At 40.7% G+C, this 17545-nt stretch overlaps 1 pseudogene; it reads right to left on the minus strand.

Moving 5' to 3' along the window:
• On the minus strand, positions 1-12490 carry LOC121627404 (annotated as a pseudogene).
• Positions 12491-17545: the final 5055 nt, after the last annotated feature.

Below are 17545 nucleotides of genomic sequence, written 5' to 3' on the forward strand. Positions count from 1 at the left end.
ACCGCTCTGTGGATTCTTGATCATCTTGAGTTTGGGAGACTTGGTTCATGCAAGATGATTGGCTGCCTAGCCTCACTGCCTCTCAATGATTGGTTGTTTATGTTGATGGTTCCTCTGCCTGGGTCCTGAAAGGGAAAGTAAAAACTTGATTGGTTAACAGTTTATCTTCTAAAATCCAGAGCACAGAACTTCATGTTTTTAAGGCCAACTTGTGCATCTTGTGCATCTTGCCATGCAGGATATTAAATAATCAAGTTACAATTTGTTTGTGTGACAATAAACCAAACAAGGACTTTTGAATCCTTGTTGGTGCATTTTACCTTCCACACCCACACAGGTGTTTTCTGTTAGTCTGGCTGTTTGGGCCTCAGGTCAGATTGAAGCTGGGCAGAGCTGGGAATGTCATAAAACTCTAGATTCTTATAATGATTTAAGTAGCATAAGTTGTCCAACAATAACCAGTACAACAAAGCTAACAGGGGCATATGTCAATCAAGCACTGTATGTGCCCACACAGTCCTGAGAAGAGATCTAATCAGGTATGACAAGTCAAAAAGTCAAGAAAAAAGAACAAAACAGCCATATTCTTGTGTTTGCTATCCATTCCAAGGTCAAGGTAACTTTATTGATACCCGTAGGTAGATTTGTTTTGCAGTCTGGAGAGGGCATCTCAAACATTATACACAACATTCAGAAACACAGGACACATACAGGAGACAGATTAGCAGCAGACATTGACAGGTACTCCCAGCAGCTCACTGATCATGGTTAAAAGACTAAAATAAATAAATAAAATAAATAAAAGTCATTAAATATCACAAAAAATGCCAATATAAGACCTGTTAAGAGCATGCTAAGAAAACATAAGAGCATGATCCAAGGGACAGTAAAACAATGATAAATAAATAAGTAAATAAATAAGTAAGCAAGTTAAGACCACATTAAAATAGGACAGACCTCCTATTTAAAAGAGAAACCGCAGCAGGAACAAAGCTGTTCCTGCAGCGAGTGGTCCTAACTCTCGGGATTATGAATCTCCTTTTTGACCGTAGCAGCTGAAACTCACTTGCCAGGGGATGGGAGTCATCAGTGGAGATGGAGCTGGCCAGTCGCTGTACCTGCCGAGTGTACAGCGACTGTAGGCACAGCTGTGACTCCCCAATGAGCCGACCAGACCATTTAATAATCTGGTTCAGTGAGTTCCTTTCTTTTAAGGGCAGGTTTCCAAACCATGACACAAGTGAAAAAGTTAAAACCGACTCAATAAAAGCACGATAAAAAAGTGTCATCATGGTCCTATCAATGTGGAAGCGGGACAACTTCCGCAGACAGAATAGACGCTGGTGTCCCTTCCTGCTCACAGCTTCACAATTCAATTTAAAGTTCAAAGTGGAGTCGATGATAGTCCCAAGATACTTATAAGATTGCACTTGCTCAATGGCTTGTCTCTTGATTGTGATGAGTTCAGGTGTATTGGCATTTTTCCTAAAATCAATGGCCATGTCTTTTGTTTTGGCTTCATTGACCTGTAGGTGTGAGTCCTCACACCACTTGACAAAGTTGTCAACGACAGGGCCGTGACTGTTTTCTGTTCCTTGGAGCAGGCTAACAATAACCGAATCATCTGCGTATTTTAAAATGAAACGGTTCTTAAAATTGCTCTGACATATATTAGTGTACAGTATAAATAACAAGGGTGAGAGCACGCACCCTTGTGGTGAGCCAGTGGAGGAGCACACCTTGTCAGATAAAAAGCCATTAACTCTGACCCTCTGTGTCCTGTTTGTTAAAAAATCTCAAATCCAGCCCACAAGGTTATTGCTCAAGTTAAAATGCTCTAAAAGTCTCTGTGTTAAAATGTGCGGTTGAATTGTGTAAAAAGCAGAGGAGAAGTCAATGAATAGAAGACGTGCGTGACACCCACTCCCTTCGAGGTGTTTAAAAAGCCAGTTAAAGAGAGTGAGTGTGGCATCCTCTACTCCCCCTTTCGGCCTGTAGGCGAACTGCAATTGATCGATTGCATTCTCTGTGTTTTTGAGAATTTCTAGACCAACTAGTTTTTCAAAGACTTTCATAATTGTTGAAGTCAGAGCCACCGGCCTAAAATCATTCAGTGTCTTGGGGCGACTGGATTTGGGGGATTCCTGCGTATAATTTGAAGAGTTACATGAGTGCTGGAGCCTGTCACAGCTTGCATTTAGTTGGGAAAGGTCACCACTAAGACAGGGCAGACAGAGACAGATAGTCATTCACACCTTTATGCTATTTAGAGTCTTTAAAAGTGGAATGTGTAAAAACTGGCCACTTGTCGACTGCTCTTTGCTATAGCTATCTTTGGTTTAGGTACCTGGCTCAGGTAGCCATGCAGCCAGTGGCCCTATTTGCTCGCAGGAGTCGGCCCCAACTGAGAGCTCAGAGCACTGGGGGATTGTTGGTGTTTACCAACGGGCAACAGAACTGGGCTCAACAGGATCTCAGTAAACATCGCCTGGAAACACAGCGCCAACGTGATTGACAGTATCTCCAACCAGAAGTCTGATTCTGGTACAGATGAAGACACAGTAAGCTGGAGTAGGATCAGCGAGAGAAAGGTAGAACATCACCACCAGGTAAAAGCAATGTCTAGACCTGAAATATTTTTCCATCTATTTTCTAACATATCATCTATAAATAATATTTTCATGGAATACAGCCTTCGAGACCGAAGGACCGAAGTGCCGAGGCGACTGACAGGGGCTCCAACCATGTCTGGGGACGATGACGACACGGCAGGAGAGCTGTGGTCTGGAACAGCAGCAAGTGGAGGGTCTTTAAATAACATCAGAACTGTTACTTTTTCATGTTCTGTTTTTCTGGCCGCATCTTACCCATTGTATCTTTAACAGGGGGCAATAGGTTTTTATTGGGAAACCTAGAGTGCTTTTAATTTTACAACAGGTACACAAGTGTGCCTGCTAGCACACTGCTAGTTTGTGCAAGAGAAAAGAGCAAACAGGACAAATCTCGGTGTCATCCTAGATTCAGATCTAAGATTTAAGTCCTGCGTCAGCAAGATGACTTCACAACTTTACAAACATAGAAAAAGCATGAACATTTAGAAATATAAAACTGATTTATGCTTTTATTTCAAGGTCAATTTTCTGGAGGACATGGTTAGCTATCAAAACAGCCCTCCCAAAAAAACACTGAGGGTCCGTGTCATCCGGTTTCCTTTCTTCCACATCCTTTGTCTCTTTTCTGCTGGACCTTGTCTTGGGCCAGACAGCCTCCAGACACTTGACCAGTCAGCTGTCATAAAACCAGACAGTTCCCTTCCTGAACCCACCCCCGGAAGAGTGGCTCACGCTGGTGTCATGCTTCTAAGCAACCCAGCTCGTCATCCTCACTACTGCCTTGCTCATCGTCCTCAGCATGGTGGAGGTCCTGCCTGTCCTCCTGAGTGGCTCTGCCCTTCTGCTCTGCCTTCCAGTCACCTTTGACACCTGCTTCACCTTTCGGCTCTACCTCCCTTCTCCTATATTGCTTCTGTCCTGCCACCAGGCTGCCTGAGTGAGGTCTCCAGCCCCATCCCTGTCCAGCCCTCCATTCTTTAGCTCCCAGCCACTTGAACCTTGGTTTTAATTCTACAATATAAAAATGTTTTTAGGTTGTGAATGTGGAATACTTGAGTTATATAAGGACAACATCTGATTCATGCTGCCCTGTTCTCTTCTGTGTTTTTATCTTTAATTTCTCTTATTCCTTCCTTACTGTATTTCCCGGTGCTTTGGTGTCCTGGTGTCTGGAAGGTTCGGGTGGTTGCAGGACCTTCACCCTCAGCTGTGATGGCCTGGACTTCCAGCCTGTAGAGACTGGCGGGGTGCAGGCCCGACACGATCAGAACATTATCATCCTGAAAGAGAAAGGACAAAGGAGTTTAAATGCTCAAGGTTTTGAATTTTTTGGCCAGCCCACTGGACTCTGAGATTTGCCTGCAAGAAAAATACAAATCTGACTCAGATATGGATTAAAATATTTGGAGTGCTAGTCGTGAATTAACACTAAAAAGGAAACAAACTGACAATGGAAATTTGACACACATGCAATCGACAAAATGTAAAGAACTAAATGAGAGTTTAGAAGGAAAATGACAAAGTTCTTTTTTATTAAATGTAAAATTTTGGCCTGTTTATCTGTAGCGGTAGAGTACTGTAAATCAGATTTTGTAACATATTACACGTTTTCAATTATCTTGCATAACAGTGCCTGCTATTAAAGAACAGTGAATTGCAAAAGCAAAATCAAAAGCCACCCTCACACACCAGGGCCATAGGAAGGTATTTCATAAATACTAATGTAGTGAGTCCAACCAACCTTCACCAATGTGTTTTAAAACCTTCTTTATAAATTTTGATCCTTTGCACTGTTGGCCTAAAACAAGTCAAATGTAAATATTTCATTTCATTTTAATTTCATATCTTTTTTTTTTTTTTTAAAAAGGACAACCCACAGCCAAAATGTATGTAATTGTACTGTTGGCTAATTTCCAACTGCAGTCCTTTGACAGGATATTTTGAAACCTATGAAGTGATAAAATAATGAACATTTGCTGTGAATATTTCAACTATTTAAACTTTAAACACATGTCTGAAAAATTGGTCGAAACTATGTTATTAAGAATTAATTCTAGGGAAAATAGGAATTTCTCTGAATGAAAACCTGCATACGTAAAGGTTTACTGATTTTTGGAAACTTTATCCTTCATTTGTTGTATGGTTGCCTGCAGACAAATTTCATGTTTTGGCATGTTCAGCCAATCTGCTGTATACTGACAGAAGAACTCTCTTGGTTCCACTCACAGTTATTTAGAATTAACTGACTGGAATTGTACAAATTGCACGCTCTGTATTTTACCCCAAATTTGTACCACCACATGTAGTTATAACCTGGAAACTTACTTCAAAATTATTAGGAAATTACATACCTCCAAAATAAATTTTTATTTTAAACACCCCTTGGTTGCTATAACTCTAAAATCCCCAGAAAAAAAATGACAGAGGACACAAATGAAGGCTATTTCACCGTCTCTAATTTATGCATATTCTAGTTGTGGCACTGGTGGGTTTGTTCCCTTTTTAGTGAACATGCAGCCAAACCTTAACCAAACTCAAGATTTATATACTACTGCAGTTTTTAACAGCACTAACCGGGGGTAGGATTTGGGACTGGGAGATGAGACTGTGAGGCAGTTTGTTGTTGTTGTGACGGTTGGTGGGGATGACCTCTGCCCAGGTCACCTGGTAACCAGTCAGCTGCTGGTGGGGGGAGGCAGTGGACAAATCCCAGCCAAAAATGGCTGTCATGTTGCTGCCCTGGACCTCAAAGGATGCTGTCAGGTTGGCTGCCTTCACCAGGACCTTCTGAGGGGACACTGCCCAAGGAATCACAGCCAGGGGTTAAATGAACGCAGGTGTTAGTATGATAAACAAATTCTAATTACATAAGAATTATAAAATTATAACAATCAAACATGGCTCTTGGGCTGACACGGCTGGTGCTGTTTTTACTGTGCACTTCAGTATGTGGGTTGGGTTCGTACTGTGTGACTGTGGGTTACAGTGTTGTGTTCATTTTTTGTTTTTGCTCTTTGATAGTGTTTTAAGTAAGCTGTATTTTCTAACTTAAATGGTTATTAGTTATTTTGGGAAATTATATCAGATCAAACTAACAGTGTTTGCAGTGTGCACCAGTGTCTTACACATCATGCAATAAATGGGGGGCTGTGGGGGTGTGGGCTCAGGAGAAATAATATTCTGTGCTCAAGGAAAAACAAGAAAAACCTCAGGTTGTTACGACTTTAGAATAATGCGTTCATACAGTGTTAAAGATTTACCCCATTTCAGATGAGTGGAAATAAAACTTAAACTGTTTATCGTGTTACATAGTTGCAATGGTTTGTTAACACATGATCCCAGATACAAACAAAGACTGTATAGAGTAACTCCTGTAGCTCAAGCAATTTGTCAGCTTTGTTCTGTATGTCGTCTGCTCTGTTCATTTTACTGAGTTATAACTGTGAAAAATTAAGGGACTGATGTGAACATTTTTTCCAACTTGAATGCATTCAGTCTAGAGTCAGTACTATAAGATATGACACAGTGACATTTACAATTTAGTGAACAAGCAAACAAACAATATTTTGACTTGATAATAATAATATGATAATAATAAGATAATAAGACCTGAGTTTCCAGTTGTCTAACCTTTGTCTACAGGACAGGTCACGAGTTGTGGACTTTTGGCCTGGATGGTGGCACAGGAGGGAGTGAAGAAGCTGATGCTGTCGGTCAGAGGATGACTCTTCTTGCTGACTGGCTACAGGACGACTTTATACCTGCAGGAGAACAGCAGCCCCTGCAGGCTGACAAAGCTCTCCTGGATCAGACGAAAGCAGAAAATGATCATGTCCTGTGAAAAGCTGTGGCTCTCAGTTTCCTTATGACATAAAAGGCAACTTATTTTTTACAATCTTGGTTGCAAAAACAGGCTGTTTAGAGGCTGATTCCCAAAACGCTAGAGCCAAGATTAAGTCACTTTTCATAGCAAGTAAGGTAACAATGATCATGCGCCATCAACAAGATTTACAAATGTGCTCTTTTCTATTCATAAAGTCTATTATGTGTCTTGCAAGTGTATTTTATATTGCCAGTGGCATTATATACCCATCATTTATTTGATATTCATATTTATGAAGACAATGTTGTTTTGTTTTAATATGTTACCTGTGTGCTCGTCTTCTCCATGGGTCTGGTCTGGTTGTGTCCACAATACTCTGGCCCCCACTGGATTCTGTAGAATTCTACTGTAGGATCTATACAAACAACAAGAGCTTACAACGCTGTTCTGTAACAGCAGGTCTACAACAATGAAGGGATCTTCATAAAATAAGGTTGATATCAATTTCATTTCTCAGACAGAGGGGGTCTTGGATATGTAGCTCCATTAAAAGAGCAACTCTTATACTGTAAATCCACAGCAGTTTAACCGCTGTAACCGCTAGCTAGCTACGACTCTGCCAATGGGCAAGATGGCAAAAAAAAAACATATTTCTGCCCAAATTGGTGACTGTTGGCTCAATTGACACCGTGCCATCCATAAATAAAATGCATTTGTGCTGCAGCATGATTACAGATGATCAGTCTGTACATACCCATGCTGCTCTGCCAGTAAACATGAACCTGGAGCTGCCCGTCCTGATAGAATGGTGTCCCTACATCCAGAGTGTCACCTGTAGGGTTTCTTGGAACAGCACTGGTGGCTTCAAAACAGATAAAATATAATTAGAATTTGTGGATGGGACATGGCCTATCCTTCGATATGGTCAGCCAATACAGAGAATTAACTACACCCAATGTAAATGATCAAGAGCGGACCAATAATGATATGATCTTTACTGTACATGAGACATGATGAAACCTGCTTATTCTGATACCCAAGGTCTTTTTTTTATCTTTGCCATAACAAAAAGATGCTGAAAAACTGATTTATGCCTTTATTTCTTCTTTGATCTTAACACCCGGCAGACCATTTGATCATCTGCACTGGCTTCCTTTAACATTCAGAACTGATTTTAAGGGCCTTCTCCTTGAACACAAAGCCCTTAATGGACAAGGACCAAGCTAAACTGCTAAATCCCTTGCTCACTATTTGCCTTCATAAACACTGTGATCATCTGCTGCTGGTCTATTGAAGGTTCCCAGCAGCAGCAGAGAGAAAATCTGGGATGCAGCCTTTGTCAGTGATGCCCCAGAGCACTAGAACACACAACCTAAAGATATCAGGGAAGCTACCTAGCTAAATATTCCTGATACAGGCCTGAAATTTTAGCGCTTGGCTCTCACTTATGCACCGCTGTACTTCTTTTAAATTGTTGTATTTTACTTTATTTCATGCATTCTATGTACGCTGCTTTTAACTTCATTTTATTATTATTATTCAGTGGTTTTGTTTTCCATGTTATGTTATTCATTATCTTTACTTTTATCCTTTTTCTGTCTTAATTTTACAGCTATAATTAAGTAGGTTTTATTCTTCATCTCATTTCAAATTAATGTTCTGTCCCTGTTTTTATGTTCATTCTATGTCTGTTTTGTGTGAAGCACTTAGTGCATGTGATTTCTTTGTTGTAAAGCATTTTTTTTTAGAAAAGGTGCAATAGAAATAAAGTTTATTATCATTATTATTATAAAAATAAAGACATACTGCGCTGTGTGGTGAAGTGGAGGATGGCTCGGGGTCCTTTCAGCTGAGTTTGTCCCCAGTAGGACACAGCCTGGACCTCCACACTGTAGCTCCTGTTAGGCCGCATGCTGTCCAGCTCCACCTGGCTCTGCACACGCACACGCACACACACACACACACACACACACACACACACACACACACGTGACCATGCAGGAAAGTTGACACAACACCAGAATATAAAATGAGATTGGAGCTACGTGTATTCATAAAAATATAATTCATTCATTGTTTTGGTCACTGAAAGGTGTAAAAATTCTCACTCGATGGAGATGGCTGAAAATGCTACTGTGTGTCTACAACAGGCATCAAGAAAAATTATGCTGACCTATGAAGATCTGTTGCAAGATCTTAGTCTTGCATGTGAAAATAATTTTTAATAATCAGCCCAAAGTCTGTCAACAAACACACATGGGACTTCTACTTTTCTTTCAGTTTGGTATGTTAAAGTACACAGGACCCATGAGCCACAAAGGTCATTGCCACCCATCCACACCCTGGTTCTGTTAAAGGTTTCTGCCTGTTAAAAGGACATTTTTCCTCACTACCGTCAGCAAGTGCCTACTCATTGGGAATTGTTGGGTCTCTTGTCTTGTCTACAAGAAGAAGTCTCATGAGATAACTAACTAACTCAAATTTTATTTAACTGCTATATGGCAAATATTCCATATAAAGCTGGGAAGTCAGAGTTAAGTGGGTTTATTAAAGACAGTGAATCTTTTATTTGGTCCATTATTTAATTTGTCTTAACTGTTACTTGCACTCCTTCGCTTGTTGCAGAATATAGTTTAAGCAGGAAGGAAAATCAGTCATATGTAGCTCAGTCTAAAGGACACTCACGCTTAGTGTCACAACACTTTTAGAACACTGTAGCATCTGTCAGTCCTCACCTCTCTGACTGTCTTCCTTCTCTTGGTCAGGGATGAAGCAGAGGGCTGTCCAAGTGCAGTCCAGCTCCAACTGACCTTATAGTGGTGGACGGAAACATCCAGGTCCGCAGGCATGCTCCACTGGAGCCTGGCAGAGACCACCCTGCCGGGGCCAAAGCTCATACTGGCCACTCTCAGCTCAGTGGGAGCTGGAGGATTGGACGGGTCTGAGGGTGAGGGGATGTGGTTGATATCCATTCATATGTAGTCATTGCTTAATATTACATACTGATATTGAAAAACTGATGCTGATGCTGAAAATACAGGGAACATATGAGGGCACAGCCTCCAATATTACAGCAGCTGTGATGCAGACAGTCCAAGGTGAGCGAAGGCAGCTCTTGCTGTCATGAACATGTCTGAGGTGATTATGGCTGAGCTTTTTTTGAACTTTTCCATGAAGCAGACATAGAAAAATAATTAACTATCTCCCCCCAACTCCCTCAAAGAGCAGAGATTTTTCCATTAAATCTATAACCATTTGCTATAAATGGCCCAATTTTATGATGAAGCGTCTCTGACTGAAAGAATATTTATGATAATAGTTAGCTAAAGTTGATATGTTATATACAGTATATCTGCTTGTCAAAGTGTCTTTGAGCAATATACTGAACCCCAAATTGCTCCCAGTGCTGTGCCATCAGTGTGTGAGTGTTTGTGAATGATGGTGTATGAATGTGTGTAAATGGGCGAATGCTGGCTTCTCTTGTCAAGCGCTTTGATTTGCCGGTGAAGACAGCTAAATACATTTCTCTGCCAATACAATCTATGCTTTCAAGGATACTTGCTTCATAATTACAGTTATACAAGAACAAACAAGCACTCTCTTGCACACATACTGTATATAGACATACACACACACAGAGGGTGTCTGTCTGACCTCTGCTGGACTGAATGTGTCTGCTGGGTGTGGTAAAACCTCTGGTCCCATGGGTGTTGACAGCTGCCACTCTGAACTGGTACCAGCGACCTGGCCGAATGTCAGAGAGCCTGGCTCCTGGTTCCGTGGTCTTTTGGGGGATCAAGTGGAGTGTTAAGGGAAGCAAGGCAAGAAATTAACCCATAGTGTCAGAAAGGAATAAAACATGCATAATCATCTAACAGTGTAGATGTAAAAAATGAGGAGCCACAGCTTCACAGACACATATTGTGACAGTCAGCTGGGGCATGTTCCAGCAAAACTGCATCAGAGCTAAATCTGACAACACGATAAACACACATACAGGCAAATGACAACACCTGTGCTGTATGCAGACAATTAGACACTAAAATGTGCAACAGGTCTTTACAGGGAACCTTTTCGAAAATCTCAAGTTTTCAGTTGAGAAAATGCTGACTTAGTGAGAACTGAAAGCCAAAACGAGGAGAAGAAGAGGTGTTTTAGTATGGACGAATCCAGGAATTATGGGTTTGCCTGACACTTGCAGCACTATCAGTGTTGCTGTGTTTTCCAACAAACACCCACTATTTTTCTATAACACTCCTTCATCTTTTAATGGAGTAATGGTTGACAGTAGGTATTTCTGGGGTATTGATGGTTTGGCTTTGTATGTAATCCAACCCAAAGATGACTGAGATCTCCTCAGTTCATCAGTGCAGCATCACTACCTTAACCCTCAATCAAATCCTTATTCAAAGCAACAGGTTTATTAGTTATGCCATAAAACCTCTTGAAAACAGAAAGCACACTGCCACAGCCACTTTTGATAGTTGTGCCTCAGTCACAGAGCTAAAGAAGTCAACAAGGTTTTTATTGATACTGTCAGAAAAAAAAGAAAATTTAAATTTGGCCAGCTGGGAACTACAGTACAGTGAGTGCACCTGTGATTACATGAACGTACATAGATTTTTTCACAACTGGGATAGAACCATGGATTGAGTGCACTGTACTAACCTGTGCAACCACCTGCCAGGAGGTGGCAGTGTCCTCACTGGGCTGGATGCCAAAGTTCCATCTGCTCTGCAGGACATACACAACGGGCTCAGCTGTGATGTTTAAGCGGGAGGACCAACGCACCTCCAACTGGCCAGAGGAGAGTTCTTCAAATCCCAGCTCCTTTCTTGGCTTTAGAGGAGCACCTAGGAGACCAAAATGATCCTCTTTTCAAACCATGAAATAACCATCCACCAGTGGTAGAATAGAATAAAACTAAGGGAATCGTTTGTGAGCCTACAGTCAGTTTATTATACATATGCTCTCAACCTGTTCATGATTGATGTAGCACTTCTTCAAATTAATTTATCCTCTGAATACCACACCTATACCTATCTGATGTTTTACAAAAGGTCAAGATCAGCTTGGTGAGTCAGCAAACTGATTATGTGTCAAACTGTTGTGATTAGAATTAGTCTTTTTCTGCGTCCCTCCCATCTACTGTAATTCTCAGCATAATATATGTCCAAGAGAAGACAGCGAGGACATCGAGTTCTCAGTCAGGTCAGTCAGCATGCCCCAGGGCTGTAGGGATGTCCGGCTTCGCTCAATACCAATGAGTGAAAAAGCAAAACGATTTTCCCCACATCAGTTCTTTCCTATCAGTGAACATATTGCTGCTCAGATCTCTTTGATCCATCTCCTGATAATTGAGGCCTAAGTAGAGCAAGCTCCACCTGACTCAGACTCAGAGCAGCACGGCGGCACACTATCTGTTAGCAAGAAATTTTCCACCCTGAGTTACTTCATTTATTTGAGAAATGGCCCAAGGCAGGCTGGGATGAATAAGAATAATAACACCACAGCACTTTTCTGACAATAGATGCAGGTTTATTGTTATTATTAATAGAAAACACTGATCAGCAGGTTTCACCAGCACAAGCATTTTCCATGTTCTGTCTCATCCCATCTTAACCCACTAGTTTTTGTGCCTAACCCAAACCAAACCTCAACTATAGAGGTGCTGCAGAGTGCTATACTCAAGGAACAAGTCGCAATTTTTGGGCTCTACTTACCCTTGTAAAGGTCTTTGGGAGACTGGCAGGTGTGGCCACAGCCGTTGGAACAGCATTTCTTCTGAGCGGAGCATTCTTGGTCATGATCACAGCTCTCCACGCAAGCCGCTGCAAGGCCACTGGTTTTCTCCGGAGGAGGACAGCTGCCCTGCTTCACTGCCAACACTGACTGAAGGAACTCACAGCTGGTCACACACTCCCAGTGCTTCTTGGGAAAGACTCGCTAAATGGGTTGGAGGGACAAGTTTACTTCTTTTCCCTTTAACTGTTTAGAATTTCAATGTGAACTACTTTTGTTTTCAGGGCTTCTAATGTTGCACTTTTTTTATTTAATAAGAAGGATTCTACGTAAGTTTGGAAAGGCTAAATGATGAAGTTCTTATTTGTTTGCTTAAATTTCTGGCATAAACCAGACTTTCATTTCATGATTAGTGATACAAATGTGCAAGGTACTGAAGTGATTATCACATGTATTTTTTAGACATAAAAAATATAATGTTGCTTAGATGCCTGTGACTGCTTGCAGTATAATATTCAGTATAATATTCCTTATAGAAATATCACGGAGGTGAACATAAAATATAAGCACCTGTACATTTAAATGGAATTATTACATAATGACAGCTTGGGATGTATCATTTATGAAATAGTTGTTGAAATAAGAAAACAAAATAATTAGGATGGTCTGGATATTCAAAAAGTGTCAGTTTTATCTGATTAATCCAGGATTTCAAGCAAGCATAACACAACATCCATGCATGAATTTGAGAATACAAAACGTGAAAATATTTGAATGAGATCCAAAACATTTAGAAGGACATCTGGTTGAATTAACAACCCTGAAAGAACAATACTACTACATACTCGACAGGACAAATACATGGAAATTTGAGTGTAGTTGTCTTCTTGACCTGCTCATCCTGATCCTGGTTCTTTTTGTGCCTGTTCCAAAATCAATTTTTAGACTTTTGTCTTTGCTGAAAGTTCAGTCACTTTAATTCCTCAAAGTATAATTGTTGATGCAGACGTTTTTTTTTCTAAAACAATACACAGTGTTTAAGGAGGCCTAATGAGACATTATGCCTCCTGTTATTGCATAACATAACGTTACTCTTTGGTGATGCGGCATTACCGTATGCACAGTAACTATTAGCATACACATAGCTGTCTTCAGCTAGCCAGACAAAAGTTGCTATTGTTCCCTTCACAAGTTAGAAGGTCGTTTTCATAGTCTTGTGTTTAATAATGAGACCGCTGTTAATCATCGCTTTAACATATAAACCGTGTGAAGAATGGAAAAGTAAGACATCAGCTCAGAGAAAAACCACACATCTCACCAAGTACCAGGAGAAGGGCAGAATGCTTCCGGCAACAGGTGTCGCTAGCCGTGGGGGGAAGGACTAGGATACTTTCACAATAAGACAAAAAGATATTACACTAATATGAGATGGCATTGCAAACGTAGTGGTACCTTAAAAACCGTAAAAAAAAAAAATAAAATAAATGCATTTAGGACAAAGCAGGATACAGATATTAAAAATAACAATAAAATACTTTTTAATCACTGAATCCTGCAGCCAAAAATAAGAAGAAAAGCATTAGATCATATATATGTAAAAGATTTGACCCCTCGCAATTTTTAATAACCTGAGCTACTGTATATTGTAGGCTATAGTTAAAAAGCAGGAAGCAAAGATTAAAACAAAAGAGTTGCCTGATCACAAAAATGCCTGAATCCGCAGCAGAAAAGAAGAATAAAAGCATATGACGAGGAAGCCTGCAATTGATTCGGGATTGACATCAAAAGAAAAACAAAAAAATAACAGTAATACCTGATGATGGAGAATGTCGTATTTAGTTGCTCCCAAGGCTCAGAAATTAAATAAAATCCAACTCCTCCTGTATGCCGTGGCATGTGATTGCCGTGCTTGGACGCACGAAATAAACTTTCCATTAAAATACATTAGTTTGAAATCCGTTCTGGGTAGCACGAGAAAAGTGAGGATATCATGGCGGTACGCACGACACAATAGATTAATTAACGTGACAGTTTCACGACTTTCTGTGAGACTGGGTTGCAACCTCCTGCAGCTGCTGCTCCAGCTGGTTCACCTGCATCTGCAGTCTCTTCTGAGTCTCAGCCATCTCGCTCTTCTCCAGGTGCTGGATGTTTTCCACCTGTTCCACCTGGGACTCCACGCTCGTCTCTTTGGGGGAGACATCAGATTCACCTGATGCGCTGCTCTCACTGCTGCTTTTCTCTTCCAGACGCCGCTCCAGTCCACGTATTTCTTTTTCTAAGTCGGTCACAGTGTAGACGTGTGTGCGCTTCGCATGCCGGAGTTGATCCCTTTCAAACCAGGCGCGGTTCAACTGGACTCTCAGAAAGTTGTTCTGGTGGCGACTTTGCTCAAGAGCAGATTGCAGACGGAGAAATTCTCCGGGAACTTTTAGTGTGATGATTATAAATGTTAGGACATAAGCACCAAACCAACGTATGTGTTTTTCTAATGATTTTATGAGATTTACTGCTACCAATGTAGGTAACACTGTTATTGTGAGGATAAATATTGAAATATTTACATTAAGCATCTGTGTTTAAAATAACCAGATCCTGAAATGTAGATCAGTGCCTCTTGGGAGGGAAACAGCTATTAACATCGGTGTGTAATCATAATAATCAATTCAAGAAATGCGCGACCAAACCCAAAGTGTTTAAATGTGTTAATAATTAAATCGTGTTCGATAGAGTCGAACGCTTTATGGAAGTCCAGAAACAACATGAAACCATCGTCCTTAATTAGGTGATTAAGGATGTATCATGTGTATCATTTTCTAGCCCCCATATAGAGCCAGAAAATGATACACACGCTATTCACCACTAACCTCGTTTTATTCCAATTGAAATTCATTTAGTGAAGGCTTCAAACCAGAAATCAGAAATCTTTTCAATTAGTGCAATGAGGAAAAATGCATCGGATGGAGGTCAGAGTGGTCTAACTTTTTGAAGTGTGACAACTCTGGATGTATTTAGAGGGAGTGTTGATATTGGTTTGGACAAAACTGCATTTAAACAAGTCAGTGGCATCTGAAAGACAGTCAGGCAGCAGGTTAATCATTTATAATGTTAACGTATATGGTCGTTTTTCCCGTATTAATAATGTCTCCCTCTCTGCTGTTTATTTGGTCTGTTTAAATGAGTGGCAGTATGGCGTTAGCTTACTGAGAAAAGGCAGCTAATCGTGTTGCAAAGCTGAGACAAACCTGAGTGAAATGTGATTAATAAATCATTGAAAGTTGACAGTGGAGTGTGTCGGTGTAAAAGCGCCTCTCGGGTGGAAACCTGTCAGTATGTGTCGCCCCCCAGTGGCTGCACCTGCTCTCTGCACCCACTCGCCTCATTTTTCATTTCTGAGGGACATAAACACAGAACAGACTTCTTTCTGCTGCCAGAGGCCGTTCAAATACCTGCAGCAGGAGGGAGCGTCATCACAACACGTCTGAGGAGTTTGTCAGTCCTTCATTTTATATTTGTTCCATGAACATCTTATCGTCTACATACACACAACATAAGGGCACAGGCTGCCATTTACAAACTCATACAGACAAACTTAATCTCATTTGAAGTTTCATGTGAAACACTTCATACAGTACAGTACTGATTAGGAGATAGAAGTATGGAAACACTAGTGTAGGTGGGGCATTATCACAGGAAAGACATTAAAGGAAGCAAACAGTTTTTGACTGTGTCAGAGTGGCAGCGTTGCAGGCAGCATTTGGACAGGAAGAAACTGTTCAGAGAAAAACTTACCCATGAAGATCTATGGGCTGAGCTGTACTAAGGTGAGCATGAATACACTGTGTGGAAATAAATAGGTCACGGCACTCAAACAAGGTACTGGACATCACTTTTATTCTTTACTGAGAACACACACTCTCCATTTCTCCCTCTGTAGCTTGAACATTTTCTTTGATAGATGATGTGTTTACTGATTATTTTGACGTTGTATTTTCTTCACTGACAACATTATTTTGTGAGTTGATTCATACAGGGCCTTTCTGGACAGTTTTATAATGTATATACAAAAGAAGAGACAATGAAAAACAAAAATAACAACACTGCTTCCTGTTCAGCAGGATTCACACCATTTACACCAGTGTCAAATTTTAAACACTAGGTTTTATTAAAGGTGATATCAGAGTTTCTCAATTGCCAAAACAAAGATATAAATACAGAAAAAAAAAACAAATAAAAAGTGCAGATTCTGTTGAGGTCATCATTTTAAGACCTTTGTAAAGCCTCACCAGTGAGCATAACATGAAGTTGGCATGTCTATAACAGCTGAACGTGGTGATTTCCATGCTGCTCTTCACAAATTGATCGAGATCTGATGCTTTTGTGCGTTGATTCAATGCTGAGTGCAGCCAAACTCGATAGCCTCTTTTCTGTCCGGAAAATGCCGACATGCAAAAACAGTAAGCTGCATCTTTTGATTGTGGGTTTTCTAACCAGGGATGAAGTTTGTAGCAGTCGCTGCGGGAGCTTCTTCCGGCTCCTCCTTGGGGGGGTCTGAGGGAAACTGCCTCTCGTTGGCTGCGCTGGTACCTCAAACCTGGACTTGGATACGTCTAGAGGATGGAGGGGGGGAAAGATTCAAAGTGCATTACATCTGAACTAATTATACAATATAACTAGCAAAAACATAATCAATTATAACCATCAGACTGTGTTAACATACACTAGCAGTTTAGCCTGGTGAATCAACAGAGGCTTTTGTAGCCTACTTTAAACCGAAAACGGCAGACCTAGCTAACATTACACGTATAGTTAGCAAAACAGCGTTCTTCAACTTCATTGTTATCATCTTAAAATCAGCATTGCAACTATACTGGTGTGCTTTAACTATAACTACATTTCTTAACAGATAGACATGTGGATAGTTGCTCAGTTTTTACCTCTTTCCTCCGGTGTCTTCTTTCCTCGCGACTCCTGGCTCCCTCGGTTTTTCAAAACAAATCAGTCTCTTACTGCGCATGCGCTGCAGCAGCCGCTGCGGCCTCATCTCCTGCTGCATTCAGCACAGTCAGACATTGGAGTTCCTTAATCGTAAATTTCAAATTCGTCGCGGCCACTTTTCTAATGCGTTACCCTGAGCGCTGCTTATCAATCAGTGTGAGATTAAAAACAGGTGTTATAACCTGTTCAGAGAGTTGTCAGTGGTGCAGTCCTTTTGTTTACGTTTGAAAAAAGAGTGCAATTTTCAATTTAAACATCAACCAAAAAAACTGTACAGATCAAGGCAAAGATGACAGCAAAGATCAAGGCAAAATGCCGATGACGTCATTAGGTCGCTGTATGAATAAACAGCTGTTCAGGTGGATCATCA

This window comes from Chelmon rostratus, chromosome 24 (assembly GCF_017976325.1).
Source record: "Chelmon rostratus isolate fCheRos1 chromosome 24, fCheRos1.pri, whole genome shotgun sequence".
Taxonomy (NCBI): Eukaryota; Metazoa; Chordata; class Actinopteri; order Chaetodontiformes; family Chaetodontidae; genus Chelmon; species Chelmon rostratus.